We start from the raw sequence: 19,472 nt of genomic DNA on the forward strand, positions 1-19,472 counted from the left end.
ACCGTCTTGTAGCTCCAAAGGTCATACCACCTGACCCATACTATTTATTGAACCAGGTAAACAACCCTAAAGATCTTTTTGTAGTATCTTCTGTCAGTTGTCCTTAGTGCATTACTGAGTGTTTCTCTATGTTCTAAGTCAAACAAAAGCCAAAAAACGGAATAAGGTTTAACATAAAGCAAAGAAAATATAACACAATGATGTTGTATTGACTTTATAACCTACTCTAAGGTCAATCTAACTCTTCCCTCCTACATAACACTCCACTTTTCTATCATTCATGTACCTACCTAAGAGTTTCTTAAATGCTACTGATGTATCTGGCTCTACCATCACTACTGGTTAAAAAAAATTACCTCCAGCATCCCCCCCCCCCCCTATACTTTCCTCCAAGCTCCTTAAAATTACGCTCCTTGGTAGTAGCCATTTCCGCACAGGGAAAATGTCTCTGGCTATCCATTTGATCTGTGCTCCTTACTATGTGCTGCACTTCTATCAAGTTGTCTCTTATCCTCACTCGCTCCAAAGAGAAAAGACCTAACTTGCTCAACCTCTCCTCGTAATGCAACATTTGCAAGTGATATTCCTTGGTAAGCTAATTTTGTGCAGAGATTTGTCAGTGCCAAAAATAGCAAATTCAATTTACGTGGAGACGTTAATGTAGCTAAATCTTTCCAAAATAATTCACAGGAAGCACTATCAAACAGAAACTGGGGCCAAGTCACATAAAGTCACATAAGGATACATTAGGGTGAATGAGTCAATAACTGGTAAAAAAAAAGCTAGATTTTAAGGAATTTCTTGAAGATGATTTAGAGTCATAGAAAAGTATAGCACAGAAACAGGCTCCTCAGCCCATCTAGTCCATGCCGAAGTCGTCACATTTATTGTCATTTAACTATATACACGTATATAATGTATATACCAAATAACATATATAGAAACATGACAACGTTTCTCTGAACCAGGATGTAAAACACAGTATTTCACATAACACACGTAACACACAATAACTTATGAAGGTACGGATAAAATTTACAGAGGTATCACACATAACTAACAAACTAAAGTGCATTAATATTATATATTGTATGGAACAGCTTAACCATTTAAACTGCCTACTCCCATCAATCTGCACCAGGACCATAGCTCTCCATAGCTCTACCATCCACATACCTATCCAAACTTTGCTTAAATGTTGAAATCAAGCTCGCATGCACCACTTGCGCTGGCAGCTCGTTCCACACTCTCACGACCCTCTGAGTGAAGAAGTTTCCCCTCATTGTTCCCCTTAAACTTTTCATCTTTTACCCTTACGCCATGAACCTCTGGTTGTAGTCCCTCCCAACCTCAGAGGTAAATGTCTGCTTGCAGATTGCACTACCTGTATGTATAATCTATATTTTCATTTATATTTATCATTATTATTGTTATGAGCAGAGAGACAACATCTGCCGGAAGTAAATTCCTTGTATGTGCATAGGTACTTGGCAATTAAAGTCTGATTCTGATTCTGATTTATCCTACTTATACCCCTCATAATTTTGTATACCACTGTCGCATCTCCTCTCAGTCCTCTATGTTCTAAGGAGTAAAGTCCTAAACTATTCAATCTTTCCTTATAACTCAGATCCACCAGACCCAGCAACATCCTTGAAAATTTTCTCTGTACTCTTTCAACCTTATTTACTTCTTTCCTGTATGTAGGTGACCAAAGTTGCACATAATACTCCAACTTAGGCCTCACCCATGTCTTATACAACTTCCACATAACCCATCTCCTGTACTCAATGCATTGATTTATGAAGGCCAATGTGCCCATTTCTTTAGAGATAAAGTGCAGAACAGGACCTTCCACCCAACGACCCACCCCACCCGTTTAACCCTAGCTTAAGCAGAGGACAATTTACAATGACCAACTAACCTACTAATTGGTAGGTCTTTGGACTGTGGGAGGAAACCAGAGCACCTGGAGGAAACCCACTCAGTCACAGGGAGGACGTACAGGCTCCTTACAGATGGCGCTGGAATCGAACTTCAAACTCTGACGCCCTGAACTCTGGTAGCATCATGCTAGCCGCTATGCTACCATGGCGCTACAAGCAACAGATCAGAAAATGGAAGTGAAGCTGAAGTTTAGAGTTTTAGCAGTTGAAGACTTGTCACCAGTGGTAAATTGGTTCAATCCGGGGGTGGTCTAGAGGACAGATTTGTAGACGTACAGGTATCTCAGAGGGAAAGGGCTAAAGAAAATTAAAGTGAAAGGAAGAGATTTGAAAGCAAGGATGAGAGTAGTAAAAGTGTGCTGCTTTCAGCAGAAACTCTGTGATCACCAGACTCAGGGATTTGGTGTGATTTAGGATATATTCAGCAAAGGTGTCCTTAATCCTTTATGGAGCATGGAAATGAGGGAAGATAAGTGACAGTTAAGTCCGGAGGAATGAAAGTTCCATTTGAAGTTCCCAAAACCAGAAGAATCAAGGCAAGGCTAGGAGTGGACATTACCAATAACCTGTTTTCATTCAACGAATTGGTTGTTTGTCAGTATTCATGTATAGTTTTTCATCGATTTCATTTGTATTTCTTCATTTTCTTGTGAATGCCTGCAAGAAAATGAATCTCAATGTAGTATATGGTGACATGTTCTTCAAACTTTGAAATAAGTAGTCCCAGCCAAGAAAGCTTATCAATGCCTCTATTTCCTCAGTAGGCTAAAGATATTTGACAGTTTAACACTGTTAATTAATTGGTTCCTAGTATGATAAATTGTAATCTTGAAATCTTGGATTTATTGTGCACTGATGATATCACCTTGACTGGTGATGAAATGTCTGCAACCTAACCTCCAGACTTTATGAAAAACCCTACAAGCAAGCAGCCAACCCAAGGTACCAATCTTCTCTTTCATTACAGAGACAGATTTATGGCCTGTTTATGAAGCAGAAGGAAATTATTTAAAATAATTAACCACGTTGGGTACTTTTAGACTATAATTTAAATTCTCACAGTATTAGAAGCTAAAAGGGACATATAAAGAGCCAGAGCCTGTTTCCCATTGTAGGGGAGGCACGGGTTTAAGGCGAGAGGGAGGAGATTTAAAGAGGAATTGAAGAGCAAACATTTCATACGAAGAACTTGGACCATAATATATACTGTAGGAGCAGAGTTAGACCATTTGGACCATCGAGTCAGCTGCACCAATTTCATCATGGCTCTTCTATTTTCCCTCTCATCCCCACTCCTGCTTTCTCCCCGTATCCCATCTTGCCCTGACTAATCCAGAATCCATCAACCTCTGCCTTAAATAATATGACTTGGTCTCCAAAGCCACGAATGGCAATGAATTCCACTGATTTACCACTCTCTGGCTAAAGAAATTCCTCCTAATCTCCATTCCAAATGGAATTCCCTCTATTCTGAGGCAGTGTCCTCTGGTCTTAGACACTCCACCACAGGAAGCATCCTCTCTACATCCACCCTGTCAAGGCCTTTCAATATTCCTTGGGTTTCAGTGAAGTCATTCCTCATTCTTTTGAATTCCAGTGAGTAGAGAATCAGAGCCATCACTCTTCATATGACAAGCCTTTCAATCCCAGAATTGTTTCTGTGAACCTCTTTTGAACCTTTTTGAACCAATTTACCAGCTCACCATTGATCCAATATGACAAAGCCGTATAACCATATAACAATTACAGCATGGAAACAGGCCATCCTGGCCCTTCTAGTCCATGCCGAACGCTTACTCTCACCTAGTCCCACCGACCTGCACTCAGCCCATAACCCTCCATTCCTTTCTTGTCCATATACCTATCCAATTTTTTTTTAAATGACAAAATCAAACCTGCCTCTACCACTTCTAATGGAAGCTCGTTCCACACAGCTACCACTCGCTGAGTAAAGAAGTTCCCCCTCATGTTACTCCTAAACTTTTGCCCCTTAACTCTCAACTCATGTCCTCTTGTTTGAATCTCCCCTACTCTTAATGGAAAAAGCCTATCCACGTCAACTCTATCTATCCCCCTCATTATTTTAACTACCTCTATCAAGTCCCCCCTCAACCTTCTATGTTCCAAAGAATAAAGACCTAACTTGTTCAGCCTTCCTCTGTAATTTAGGTGCTGAAACCCAGGTGACATTCTAGTAAATCTCTGTACTCTTCTCTATTTTGTTGACATCTTTCCTATAATTCAGTGACCAGAACTGTACACAATACTCCAAATTTGGCCTCACCAATGCCTTGTACCTTCTAATCCAACCTAGCATGAGGAAGCTTGTCAAACGCTTTACTGAATACCACATCGACAAAATCAAATAGCTCTACCTTCATCAACAATCTTTGTTTCTTCCTCAAAAACCAAAAGTTTGTGAGACAGAAGTTAGTGAGTTTGCTGCACAAAGCTGTTCTGACCTAACATCAATGCTTTTCCAAATGCAAGTAAATCATGTCTCAAAGAAATTTCACCAAGTATCTTCTCCAATAATTTTGCTGCATTTGATCTAAGGCTCATGGATCTTTAACTGCTTGATTTTTCTGGTTGACCTTCTTTTAAAAAGAAACAACAGTGTCTATTCTCCAGTCTTCTGGGACCTTGCCCATGACTAAAGAGAATACAAGGATCCCTATTAAGGCCACACAGTGTTCTTAATTGTGGAAAATCTCCTGCAAGTGGGCTTGTTCTTTATTGTAGCATTTACACAAGGAATTTCTTGCATGATCTTCAGGTCCCATTCTTGGATTTAACCCATTTCAGGGCACATGACCACCCACCAGATTTACCACAGGAATGTTAATTTTTCTGGAGACCGTGTTCGAATTTGAATACCCATTGTTTCCCAATCACTTACAGTGCAAATCTATTTACCAATCAATTAATCTAATTCACTGAACCCAGTTTATTAAAAAGTAAAGTTATGTGCTTACTTTAAAATTTTAATTCATTCACAGGATGTGAATGGCACTGAAAATGCCAGCATGTGTTGTTCATCCTGAATTGCCCCTGAACTGAGGGAGGTAGTTAAAAACTAATCAGATTCATGGACGTGGAGCTACTTGTGGAACAGTAAAACACCTTCCCCGAAGAGCATTAGAGAGCTTGATGAATTATCATGGCAATCCACTGTTATTGTGCTTACTGTTATTAAGGCTCGTTCTTTAAATAAAATCAGAACTTAATCACTTAAATATAAGAACTCCAGATGCCAGAGAGGGATTCTACCTCATGCCCTTGGTTAAATGTCCCAGAATCCTTGTAACTTGGTCAATAATTTAATCATTTGGTGACAAAACTCTTTTAAATGCTTAAGCATTTCTTTAAGGCTATTTATATTGTCTTGTAATGGTGTAATACAGACATATCCAAGTGATTCATGACTTGGGCAGTAAGCATCACATACATAGTCTTCCTCAACCAGTATTTGAGCCGAGTCCTGGGGAAGAGTCTGGACCTGAAACTTCGACAACTAATTCATTTCCATAGATGCTGCCTGACCTGCTGAGTTCTTCCAGTATTTTATCTGTGTTGTTCTAGATTTCTAGCGTCTGCAGAATCTCTTGTGTTTTTGAAAAATTCATATGGGTTTCTGTATTCTTGAGATGATGTCCTGATAAATTGAAACTATAATTTGAAAGCCAGCTGAAGCAGTGTTGAACTAGAATGGAAGGTTTTATAGAGATAATTATTTATTTTTCTTTTAAAGATCTCAGAATGACCGGAAATGAAAAGAGTAATTCTCAAAAGAAGTTTTATACATAAGGTTTGTCTGTCACATGTACATTGAAACATACAATGCAATGCATTCTTTGCGTCAATGGCCACACACTCCGAGGATGTGAAGAGGGCAGCCCACAACGTCACCACGTTACCAGCTTCAACATAATGTGTCCACAATTCACTAATTGTAAGCTTCAAAGTTCAAAGTATCAACATTCTGTATGTATACGAATACAGCTCTGAAATTTGTCTGCCCCCAAAATAAATAATAATAATAAATAAGCAATAAGTATTGAGAACATAAGATAAAGAAAGTGAGTCCATTGGTGCAGGAGCATTTCAATATTGGGGCAAGTGAAGTTGAATGAAGTTATCCCTTTTGGTCCAAGAGCTTGCTGGTTGAGGAGTAGTAACTGTTCCTGAACCTGGTGGTGTGAGTCCTGAGGCTCCTGTACCTTCTTCCTGATGGCAGGGAGAGATCATGAACTGTACCTTGAACACCTCCTTCTATTACCCAATGCAGTATTGAAGGCTGATACAGAGATTGTCTTATTTGTGTGTATTTGATAAACATGTCCTCCAAGAAGACCACAACCTTGTCATTAGTTTTGGAGGCTTGTGTGCCTTAATGACCTGGAGAGCTATGTTGGTTGGAGTCAGGGCTTTATATTTTGGCTCTTGGTGGGGTCACCCATGCCAAACAGGTCAAAGGGTAGAGACCAAAGTAAGAGTCGTGCACCTCATCTCCAGGTTTGGGGGTTCAGCTCAGGGCCAGCAAACCTGACTGGTAAAAACCAATTTTTACAGAAACAGCAATAAAGAATCCTTCTACATCTGAGTGTGACTGTATTCCTGAGTGTCCATCTGGAATGTCCATGACTGACAGTAGAAAAAGTGAGAGGAATCTACTGACATGACGAAAGAAACCCTGAACACCACCAGAAATGGTGGACCTTCATTGCTGCCTTAGCGCCAGTGGTGTAACAGGCAGTAAGTTGATAAACGTGTGATACAGTAATAAATGATTAAATAAACTCCAATTCTGAAATGTGCTGTTATTAAAATCAAATGTGTTTAAATTGTATTTAATGCATACAATTGAGAAGAAAGATATACGTTTCCTTTTTGCTTCTGGTAATATGTTTGATTATTCTAGGAATTTGTCACACTGAGCAAAATCATCTCCCAACTGGCACAGCCAGCTAGTTAAAGCTGTTGGCATTACATCCAGAATTTGTCTTTTCCCAAGTACTGAAGGGTCAGAAATATAACTTGAAGTGAAAAAATACATCAAAAGTTAAACAAATTTATCACCTACAACTACACTGTCTGTGACTTTGACGGGTAACTGTCAAAATTATCCCAGGGAGTTTGGAGAATCCGAATTGCACCATTTAAACTATTAGCAGCTATGGAGTTAACTTAAGCGTTTGAGGAGATTTGGGATGTCACCAAAGGCTTTAGTAAATTATAAAAAAATAAAATTGATGACCATAATGTTAGTGGCAGTATTGACATGCCAGGAGTGTCCCGATTTGATCTTTACATTATTGACTAAGTTAACTGACCACCGGGTGGCTGGCCTCAGCACCTCTGTAGAAAGTTCATTGGCTTCTAAAACAGTTATTTTTTATTTATTGAGATACAGTGCAGAATAGGCCCTTCCGGCCCTTTGACCCGCGCCACCCAGCAATCCTTCAATTTAATCCTAACCAAATCAGGGGACAATTAACCTTCCAACAGGTATGTCTTTGGACTGTGGGTGAAAACTGAAGCGTCCGGAGGAAACTCATGTGGTCAGAGGAAAAACACACAAACTCCTTAAAGGCAGCAACAGGAATTGAACCCATGTTACCTGTAATGTGAAGCATTATGCTAACGACTACTCTGCCGTAGGTGTGACCCTGGAAGTGTGGTTCGGCAGGACTTCTGGGCACAAGATTGCTTGGACGTTCAGAGATGCAAGAGATTTTGCAGTTGCTGGAGATCTTGAGCAAGACACATACAAAAATTCTGGAAAGCTCAGCAGGTCAAGCAGCATCTGATGAAAAGCCACAAGCAACATAAAGACACAAGAAACACCTCATGCTGAAATTTGGGAAAAAAATTATGCAGTTATTGAGGGAAATAAGCAGGTGAGTAGGCAAAGAAATCCGAGGGACAGCACTCCATTCCCTCATTGTGGTGGGGTCCCATCATAATTGAATGGTAACACCTAAAACATGCCAGAGGAACTCAGCAGATCAGGCAGCATCTATAGGAAAAAATGAACGATTAACGTTTCGAGCCAAGACCCTACATCAGGACTTCATCATCAGTACTGATGAAGGGTCTCAGCCGGAACCATTGACTGTTTACTCCTTCTCATTGATGCTGCCTGACCTGCTGAGTTCCTCTAGCATTACGTTTATTCAGAGATACAGCGCGAAATAGGCTTGGCTCACTGAGTTCGCTGCCCAGCAACCCACCGATTTGAACCCTAGCCTGATCACGGGACACTTAACAATGACCTACTAACAGGTATGTATTTGAACTGTGGGAGCAAACTAGAGCACTGAGAGGAAACCCAAAGTCCAATGCCTCAAGCTGTGTGTGCTTCCCTGGGCTTCCAGCATCTGCAGAACGTCTTGTGTTTGTGATCATAATTGAAGGTTCTCATTACAAGCTGCCACCCTCTGAATGAATGCTGATGGGTTTCTGGTGTTCTGTTCTTACTGCAGTGCTGACAGAGAAAACACTTCTGCTTCAGAGAATCATGCGATGTTAGCCCCAGTGGAGGAACAGGTGGTGGATTCCTGTCATTACAGCAGTGCACTCCGCACTAATGGAATGTGCCCCTCCTGCACTCTGGAATTTTTCAACATCTTAAACGCAGAGAAGCCCAGCTAACTCAGACCCTCCCCTCCACACCTGGCCTAACTTGTTTCCTTCCTCCCGAGTTTAGGGATTTTGGAGCCTTGGTTTCATAAGCTAATTGATTACTTCATTTGGCTTCAGTCAGAAATCTTAATTATTTCAGCTGTAGGAGTTTTTGCTGTCTTGAGCAAAATGTTAGACTTTTCTGAAATCAAACAGTCAATTCCCTGTATAACACACAATCTGCTGGAGGAGTTCCCTGCAACCATAGTTATACACAGTGCATAGAACTATCCATAGAACAAAATGTGGGGGGATTTCATTGAAACTGACTGAAAGGCCTAATTAGAGTCGATGTTTTCAACAGTGGGGAATCCAAGACCGGAGAGCACAGTGTCTGAATAGAAGGATGCCCCTTTAGAACAGAGGCGATGAGAGATTTCTTTAGCCAGTGGGTGATGATTTTGTGGGATTCTTTGCCACAGATGGCTGTGGAGATCAAATCATTTGGTATATTTAAAGTGGAAGATGATAGGTTCTTCATTAGGAAGAGTGCCAAAGGTTACAGAGAAATGGCGGGAGAACGGGTCGTCAACATCATCATTATGTGGTGTATCGTATGACATGCACGATTATGGTCCCAGACACCATGTTTGTTCTTGGCAAATTTTCCTACTGAAGTGGTTTGCCATTGCCTTCTTCTGGACAGTGTCTTTACAAGACGGGTGACCCCAGCCAGTAACAATACACTTCAGAGATTGTCTGCCTGGTGTCGGAGGTCACATAACTTGTGATATGCACCGGCTGCTCATACGACCACCCATCACCTGCTCCCATGGCTTCACGTGACCCTGATTGCAGGGTGGGGGGTGGGTTGGTTAGGCTAACCAGATACTACACACTGGCCAAAGGTGACCTGCAGTCCAGCAGAGGGAAGGAGTGTCTCAAACCTCCTTTGGTTGAGAATTATCCTGCCACCCTGAGAATGGGGTAGAGAGGGATAATAAATCAGCTATGGTTGAATGGTGGAGTAGACTCCATAGGCTGAATGGCTTTATTCTGCTCCTATGTCTTATGGTCTCAAACTAAACTTTAATTTCATTTCATGGTCTGTGATGAATTATGATAATCTAGCTTAGTTTTACAAAAAGGAATCTGCTACAATTAATTTCGTTGACCCTTAGATAGAGGGGCTATTACATTTGGTGAGCTTCAGCTGTTCTCCCTCTGTGTCTCTTTCTTCTTCGTCTTCATTTTGGACTGGAGCAGTCCAACGAAGCGCTGCTCCTCAGACCCGTTCAAGGGTACAGTAGGGCAAGGAGATTTCTCACGTGAGTTTAAAACATTGCATCCTCGGCCCCTCTTCAGCAGTCAGGGGAAGCAGAGACGGGTGAATAGGAGGCTAGGACGTGTGACGGGCAGAAATCTAGAATGCCACACACACATGCCTACTAGTATAACTTAAATGGTGACATTGGATCTCTGTCTAATTTTGATTGGGCCGACCGGCTCTGCAGCCTGCAGACATCGAAGCCACGTTGCTGGGTTGGGCTGAAATGAGCTGGACTGAATATGCCTGGACTCTTCTGATAACTTTTGTGAGTTGGTGTTTTTCACTCATTTTTGATGTTTGCATGATTTGCTCTTCTTTTTGCGCGTTGGGAGGTTGATGTTTTTCTTGGAACGAGGTTCATGGTTTTCTTTGTTCTGTGGCTGTTTGCGGGAAGGCAAATCTCAGGGTTGTGTACTGCTTACATACTTTGCTAATAAACCTACTTTGAATTGAATTCAATTGTTATGCACTGTATAAAAAGATAGATTAGGTTAACTTTATTTGTCATAAGTACAATGAAACTTTGAAACATCCAGTGAAACACATCATTTTCAACACCAGCCAGCATGGTTCAAGTATAGTACCGGGGGCATCTCATGCTCCCAGCATCAACATAGCATGCCAACAACTCACCAGCCCTAACCCTACCCGTACATGTTTGGAACGTGGGAGAAAACTGGAGCACCCAGAGGAAACCCACATGGCCACAGGAAGAATTGTACAAACTTCTTACAGGTAGTGCAGGGATTGAACCCCAATCAGAGATCACTAGCACCGTAAAACTTTACACTAATCGCTACCCTAGGACCTGCGCCATCTCAACCGCAACCCTTCCCACTTCCAGAAATGTCTGGAATTTATGAGAAGAAGTGACCACCAGGTAAAGTTGCAATTCCGCAAGGAAAGGAGGCAGGAAAGGAATTCCTACAACGTTAGGAGCAATTCCACTTTAAAATCGGAAATCTTGGAGCTGAGAATTGTAACCATTTTGTAAACAGCAACCCTACCACTATCTGCTTACAAAATCAAGGATTAATTTTATTTGCCATAAACACTTACATGTATGAGTCATATTCATGTGACATGCAACAAGAAACATTTGACAATTATAAAGAATAAAGAATTACTGTACATAAAAAGTAAAGTTGGAAGTTGAAGCACAGATATGGAATAAAATGTACATAAATCCATGAACTTCAGCATGAATTTACAATGTAAACAGTATTATAAAAAGTGGTTTAAAGTGTTTACATAGTAGAGACTGAGGTAATGGGTAGAAGGGGGTGGGATCTAAATAGAATGGTTGATTAGATTATCTGCCTGGGGAAAGAAACTTTTAAGATAGCATGGTTTTTGTTTTAATAGCTCTGTAGTGCTTTCCAGAAAGGAGTTTTTGGGAAAGAGTTTGCAGAGTAGGTGGTGTCCACAATGATTTTCCTGCCCACTTCTTTGTCCTGAGCACATACAAGTCCTGCAGTGATGGGTAGACTGCAGCCAATGAACATTTCTGCTGATCTAACAGTTCGCTGAAGTTTCTGTATATTGCGAGAGGATGTTGCACCATGCCAGATGGTAAAGTCTGATGGCTTAAAATACTAAAGTCTCCAGTTTAAAGTGTTTGGGAATGAAACCTGTTGAGTTTATTCTGGTGACGTTGGTTGAGACCTGAATATGATGTAATCTCCCAGAATTGTTCCAAGCTCTTTGAAGTTTGCCATGGAAACGTGACTATCATTTGATCATCTGGAACAGTAAGACGGGCCCCTGTTCGTTCACTCACCTCTGACAAGTTTCTCTCAGTGGAATATCAGTCTGCATTTCTGCATTGAGAATAGAACTGTTTGATTCAGGAGAGAGTCAACTGAGTCAGGCTAACACTGACATGATATGCATTTAAAGCAACAAGGATCATTTATAATTCAGAGAGGAAAATTAATGATTATGTATAACTATCCTTGGGCAGTATTCAAACCTATTAATGATGGAAACTGGGCCATTTACTGCTTACAAGGTCAATGAGCTGCCTAGTCAGCCAATCGCCTCCTAGCTTTTAGTTGAGTAACCAGATGTGCCATTAAAGGCTGTCTTGAGGTTGCAAACTGCCAATACACATCTAGCTTTGTCACCCGGTCTGCTGTTTCATGGACAAGCCGCTCTTTCAGGGAGAGTCAATAATGCTTCAGGATTTGTCATTTCTTACTTCAACATAGCGATTGTATCAAGCACTCCTGGGGGTAGATAAAACATGTGTCAGATACAGTTCATAATCCTGACAACCTTGCCCAGTAAACAGAGGAATGTATTCCTCTCAGTGCCTTTCACTTCTTCAAAACGTCCCAAAGTGCGGTCCAGTCACTGAAGTATATTTTGAAATGCGGCTCTAGATGTAATGTGGGAATATGTCAGCCATCTTGAAAACCTCTGACAGCTTTGCGACGATGGCCAGATTATCTCCGTCAAGGGTTAAATGTTGACCCCGGACCTGAATCGTTAACTATTGCTCTTTTCAAAAATACTGTCTGACCATAATCAGAATCAGGTTTAATATCATCGGCATATGTTGTGTAATTTGTTGTTATGTGGCAGCAGTAGAATGCAATACATAATAATAAAAAAGAAAAAAATCTGATTACTGTAAATATACATAAAATAAAATAAAATAGTTAAAATAATTAAGTAAGCTGACCACTGGTGTAGTGGCATCTGCAGAGGACTTTGAGGTGAGTGGTCCTGAGTTCGAATCCAGCCAGATCCTTGCAAGCTTTCCATTCATGCTGGGTTGAACTTCCAGCTAGCAACTCAGCCTCGTAAGAACCAGACAGATGCTACAGAAAGAGCAAGGTTGTCGCCCGGTGCACTACAAGGCACGGGGTGGAACAATATGTGTTAAGTAAGTAGTACAATAACAGAAATGAAAAAAGCAGTGAGGTGGTGTTCGTGTGTTCAACGTCCATCCAGAAATCGGATGGCAGAGGGGAAGAAGCTGCTCCTGAATCGCTGAGTGTGTGTCTCCAGGCTTTTGCACCTCCTTCCTGATGGTGGCAATAAGAGGGCATGTCCTGGGTGATGGAGGTCCTTTAAAAATGGACACCAGCACCCTTTTGAGGCATCGCTCCTTGAAGATGTCCTGGATAGTGCAGAGGCTAGTGCCCCTGATGGAGCTAATTTTACAACTTTCCAAAGCCTACTTCGATTCTGTGCAGCAGCTACCCCACCACCACCCCTCCCCATAATAGATGCAGCCAGTTAGAATGCTCTCCATGGTACATCTGTAAAAATTTGTGAGTGTTTTAGGTGACATTGCAAATCTTCTCAAACTGCTAATGAAATATAGAGTGTTTCCAGAATGTCCTGTCTCTACCTCGGGGCTAACCCTTCCCCCACCTCCCAATTCTTCCTTAAAATAGTGACATGGAATTGGAATTAGAATTGTCTTTTTAAAATTCATTTTATTTTAGTGATACAGTGCCGAGTTCTTTAAGATTGTCATAGCTGGGAGAAGGTAATGGGGATAAGCTCCCACTGTCTATCAAATGCTCCCAATGGCGTGCACCTCAAATAGCCTCTGACAACCGCATCCAACTCCTAGCCTTTAGGTGTGGCTTAGCTACTAAACCTGATGAAACTGTTTCTGCTGACAGACTCGGGAGCAAGGGCGGGTGACTGATGCCTTAGAACCACTTGTTTTGGGCAGATGGAGTTCATCAGCCGTATTTGGCAGCTCATCTTAGAGAAGGAAAATTCTGATCTCAAACGTCTGCTGCTTGGCAGCTATAGCCACTCATGGGGATGGCCTTGAGAGTGAGCACAGAGGAAAAATCTGGAGCTGAAGTCCCTAAGGCCTACGTTGAATCCGACACTGACTGGCAGCTCATGCGACGCTACTGATACCCAACTATATCGGTCTCTGCCTTTCCTTTGGATTCATCTGCTGCATGGGGATGGGGAGTCTGCTACATGGGTGATGGTTTGCTCTCCATATACTACTGCTTTGGCTTGCATATTGTGGAGACAGTGACATCCATGATTGACCCTGACCGACAAAGGGCTTCATGTTGCGGAACATGCCATTCCAGCCTTTCGATCATGCCAGCCCAGCAACCCCACAACCTTGATTTTACCATAGCCTAATAAAGGATCAATTTACAATGATGAATTGTCCTACCTGGTATATCTTTGGACTGTGGGATGAAACAGGAACACCCAGGGAATATCCACGCATTACATGGCAGGATGTAGAGAGATTCCTTACAAACCGGCACCGGAATTGAACTCTTAACTCTGGAATGCCTTGAGCTGTAGTAGCATCACGGTGATCAGGATGCTAACATGGCACCACTTGTACTAAGGTACAGTGAAACAATTGTTTTACATGCTATTCATACAGAATAGATCATCACACTATGCATTGAGACAGAACAAGGTAAAACAATAACAATGCAGAATAAAGTGTAACAGCTACAGAGAAAGTGCAGTGCAAGTGAACAATAAGGTGCAAGATCATTATAAGTTAGACTGAGAGGTGAAAGGTCTTATTGTACCAGGGAACCATTTAATAATTTTTTAACAGTTCGACAGGCCTGATGCTACGTGTTTTCAAGCTTTTGAATCTTCTGCCCGATGGAAGAGGCACCTTTGCACTTCCAGCAGAGAGTGGACAAAATGCATTGTAATCACCTGGATTATTATCACCTAAAATAGAATATTCTGGTTGAAGAGATCATGGACTGAACAGAGGATTAGCAAGATAGACATAAAACATAGTAGAGTACAGCAGCAGAAATGTCCATGTGTTGTTCATTATGCCAATTTAGGCTGCACCTCTGTCTACCCTTGATCTACCCCCTCTATTCCCTGTCTGTCCAAGTACCTTCTAAACTTTCCTGTCAATGTTTCCACCACTTTCCTTGGCAGCATGTTCCAGGCACCTACTGCTCTCTACTTCCTAAACTTTGTTTAAAGTTTTCTCCCACTCCCCTTAAAGTTATAACTACCAGTATGTCCCTTTTCCAGCCTGGGAAAAGACTGGCTCTCAACATAATGATGTCCCTCATCATTTCATATATTTCTATCAGATCACACCTCCCTTCCCCAACCTCCAGAGAAAACAATCCAAGATTGTCGAACCTCTCCTGCCAAATGCTTTGCCAGATTTCCTCACTGTCCACAACTCTGTCCAAATCGTTGTCATCTTCAAACTTACTAATCAACCGAGCTACATTTATGTCAAAGTTATTTATCTACATTAGAAACATAGAGTTCCCAGCACAGATCCTTGTAGAACACCAATGGTCACAGAGTTCCAGTCAGAATAATACCCCTCCATCATTCTGTTTTCCATGAATTAAAAAGTTTATTGGAATATTCTCACACAACTACAAGGATGTTGCCTGGATTGGAGGGCATACCTTATGAGAATAGATTGAATGAACTTGGCCTTTTCTCCTTGAAATGATGGAGGATGAGAGGTGACCTGATGGAGTATAAGATGATGAGGGGCATTGATCATGTGGACAGCCAGAGGTTTTTTCCCAGGGCTGAAATGAATAACATGAGGGGGCATAGTTTTAAGGTGCTTGGAAATAGGTACCGTGGGGATGTCAGGGGTAAGTTTTTCACACAGAGTGTGGTGGGTGTGTAGAATGCACTGCTGGCAGTGGTGGTGGAAGTGGATACAATAGGGTCTTTTATGAGCCTCTTACATAGTTACATGGAGCTTAGAAAAATAGAGGGCTATGCATTAGGGAAATTCTAGGCAGTTTCTAGAGTAGGTTACACAGTCAGCTCAAAATTGTGGGCCGAAGGGCCTGTAATGTGCTGTAGATTTCTATGTTCTATGTTCAACAACTAATGATAGAGCAAGAAGCATCCAACCACGTGGTTACTGAGGTTATTTTCAAATTGAACCTCACCAATTATAAGTATGCAGAAGAAACCTGACAACATGCAGCCATTAAAATAGTTTATTTTAAATAGCATGGTGAATTATTTCAGAATCAGAATCCGAATCAGGTTTAATATCACTGCCATATTTCATGAAAGTTGGTGTTCTATGGCAGCAGAATATTGCAATACATAATAATAAAAACGGTGAATTTCAGTAAGTACATCATCTCCATCATCATTACAGTATCTGCCGCATTGTATGATGTGGGTGAACATGGTCTAGCCATAACAATGATTGTTCTTGGCCAGATTTTCTGCAGAAGTGGTTTGCCATTGCCATCTTCTGGGCAGTTCTTTACAAGATGCGTGACCCTATCCATTTTCAATACTCTTCAGAAACTGTCTGCCTGGCATCAGTGGTCACATAATCAGGAGTTGCGATATGCACCAGCCATCCACCACCAGCTCCCATGGCTTCACGTAACCCTGATCTGGAGGCTAAGCAGGTGCTATGCCTTGCCAAAGGGTGACCTGCAGGCTAGCAGAGGGAAGGAACACCTTATACCTCATTTGGTAGAGACATAACCCCACCCCATCGCCCAAAGAAGTATGTATATATATTTTAAAAGTTAAATCAAATAAGTAGTACATAAAGAGAAAAAAGTAGTGAGGTAGTATTCAAAGGTTTAACATTCATCCAGAAATCTGATGGCAGAGTGGAAGAAGCTATTCCTAAATCATTGAGTGTGTGCCTTCAGGCTTCTGTACCACCTTCCTGTTGGCAGCAGTGATGCTGAGTATCTTTGGCGACATAACAAATTTCCTTAAATTCTTAATGAAATATAGCCACTGTCGTGCCTTCTTTGTAACTGCATCGATGTGTTAGGCCCAGGATAGATTCTCAGAGATGTTGCCACCCAGGAACTTGAAATTGCTCGCTCTCTGCACTTCTGATCCCACTATGACAAACGCTGTGTGTTCTCTTGTCTTACCCTGTCAGAAGCCCACAATCAACTCTTTGGTCTTACTGACACGGAGCGCGTGGTTGTTGCTGCAACACCACTCAACCAGCTGATCTATCTTGATCTTGGACGCCTTCTCTCACCACCCGAAATTCTGCCAACAACAGTTGTGTTGTCAGCAAACTTCAAGGTGGCATGTAGGATTAACGTAAATGAGTGGTTCATGATCGGCACGGTCTCTTTACGCAGGAAGTCCTTTTTCTATGTTGCATCTCTCTACGAAATTCCAGTTTGTGCACGTGAGGCAGTAAGGATAATATGTTCACAGAGCTCTCTGACCATGCATTCGGAACAACATTCCCAGATTAAGGAAAATAAATAAATGAACAGCAGTGATGCTTGATTATCATTGAAGGCAAGGTAGAATTTCACTGACACTCACTCAAGGGAATGTCCATAAAGTGCAAACAATCTTTCACCCTCCTTAATATGCACATAGTGCTGTAAAAATAACTCAGCGTTTCATTGTGGGAATGCATTTATTTCAAGAGTGTTGGAGGGAGGCATTGAAAAGCTTGCTTTATAAAGGGAACACATTAGATTCTTATAAAAGGTACACCGACACTTAAAGATGATCTTCATGAAGCCAGGAGTTCAGTAACAAATAGAAGTGATTTCAAAGCAATGCATAAAGAAGGAGAAGGCTCCAGTCACTATGAACCTTGCCACATTACTCTAATTCAGGGGTTCCTAACCTCTATTATGCCCTGGACCAATACCATTAAACAAAGGGTCCATGGACCCCAAATTGGGAACTCCAACTGCAGGTGAGCATTGAGTATTTTCTGTTACTGTGTATTGATGGAAGTGCCAATTGCCACACATTAATAGGATTGTCAATTATTTTTGAGTAAATCCACATGAGATATTTGTTTACTTGAATTTGGATCACACCTTGCTGCAATGGGAATGTTTCTAAATATATTAAGTCCAGCTAAAGATGGCATAATTGCAAGCAACTGCTAGCAACATGGACACCCAGTTAGAACTGACTACAACAAAGATACTCACTTTTGCTTTTCCATTTTTGGATAGTAAACGCTTCACTTTATACCCTGTGATTGATATACTTATAGGTACTTTGCTTTTCTTTACCCACTTATGGTTGTCCATCATGTCTGACGATGACGGGAAACCTGTGTGGAAAAGTTTTTGAAGTGTATAAGGTATTGCACAGGGGCAGTTCTACTCTCACAACCTCCAAGATTTGGGTCCAGTCGTACAAACAGACCTCACAAACTGGGGTCTTCCATGGCTCAGTGGCTGACTCTGACATCTTCTGTGCCTTGTCATGCACTCTGCTCTCCGCGGAGTGATGCAGGACCGCCCTCCTGGCCGTTGGTCTCACTGTAGACCTCATCTGCCCAGTCCGCTGGAGACGGCTTTGCATGCTAGGACAGGGCTGTCCCTCTCTCGCTGGGACCAGAGGCTACCGGCCAGCCTCACCTGATTTAGCCCGCCTGCCATCGTACCAGGGGTGTGGCCACTGTCACCTGCAAACAGCTACTTGGAGCCGCGGGTCAAGCCAAATCAAGATGAGCGTCTGCTGGAGACCAAAGGTGACTGAGCTGGCCTGGAATGGACACGGCAAGCCCGTTCACCAGAGGTGCTGCCCCTCCCTGGACACCACATACCGAGTAGCACATCCTTTGTAAACTTAGAAAAATATTGATCGTATTACAAGGAACATAGTATTCATAGTTTTGGACAAAGGATCCAAAAGGTGGATGTGAGTAAATCCTCTTTTAGGGTTAGTAAGTTGTGGGCTTGCAATGTTGGTGCCAAAATTGAGATCACACTTGTGGGCTGCATCCAGCACAGACCTCAGACTGTGTTGTCCATTGGCACAAAACAACACGTTTCACTGGGTGTTTCAGTGTTTTTATGAACATGGGACAAATATTGAATAATATAGCTAATCTCTTCACCTCGCTACCTAGAAACAGATTGTCTTCATAAGGCACTTGGGAGGGTAACGTTTGGAGTGATAGGATGTGCAAGGGAATGGGACACTTAGATTGCTATCATAAGCAAATTGATGTGCCAGGGCCCAGGCCTGAGAGCGCATTGAAGTGGCAAGGCCTGGGTCCAAGAGCAAAGAACAACCTGAGGTTTGATTGATTTAAGTGCCAGGCCGAATGGGAAATGTCAGGTACGGGCCGAATCAAGGTGACAGGGCTTGGGTCCGAGAGTGTAGCAAAGCGGCAGGGCTCAGGTTCAAGAATGAGGAACAACCTGAGGATTGGACAGTTTAAGCGCTGGGCCACATTGAAAAGATCAGTGTGTTTTGAGGCCAGAGGCAAGGGGTGGGCCGATTCAGCTTGCTGCTCTGTGAGGTTTGCTTGCCTCTGCGGTGAACTGAGGCTGTGGCCTATAGCTAAAGGGCTGCTGGATCTGCTGTGATTGGCTTCGTGGCTGTGGGCTCACTTTCATAAACTTCATTTGTTTGCTTGCTTTTGATAATTGTTTGATTTGTTTTTTCTTCCGCATATTGTTTGCTTCACAGTTTTTTAATGAATTCTATTGGGTCTCTTTGTTTTGTGGCTGCTTGAAAGGAGATGAATTTCAATATTGTATATTATATACATACTTTGATAATAAAATCACTTTGAACTTTGAAATGACATGAAGAGGGTGGTGCATATATGATTGTGTTGCCAGTGG

General features: G+C 41.9%; 1 long non-coding RNA gene across 2 annotated transcripts in view; it reads right to left on the reverse strand.

The window, feature by feature from the left end:
* The window catches only part of LOC140740347 (uncharacterized), a 36,142-nt gene that overhangs the window by 3,825 nt on the left and 12,845 nt on the right, over nucleotides 1-19,472 (reverse strand). The window contains exon 1 of one of the 2 annotated variants that reach the window (XR_012101821.1): nucleotides 14,066-14,286. The exons of the other annotated variant lie outside the window; for it this stretch is intronic. This is a non-coding gene — a long non-coding RNA (uncharacterized lncRNA). Of the gene's footprint in view, nucleotides 1-14,065; nucleotides 14,287-19,472 lie in introns of those variants that run through there. 2 annotated transcript variants of the gene reach the window in all.

Source organism: Hemitrygon akajei, chromosome 16, assembly GCF_048418815.1.
Source record: "Hemitrygon akajei chromosome 16, sHemAka1.3, whole genome shotgun sequence".
Classification (NCBI taxonomy): Eukaryota; Metazoa; Chordata; class Chondrichthyes; order Myliobatiformes; family Dasyatidae; genus Hemitrygon; species Hemitrygon akajei.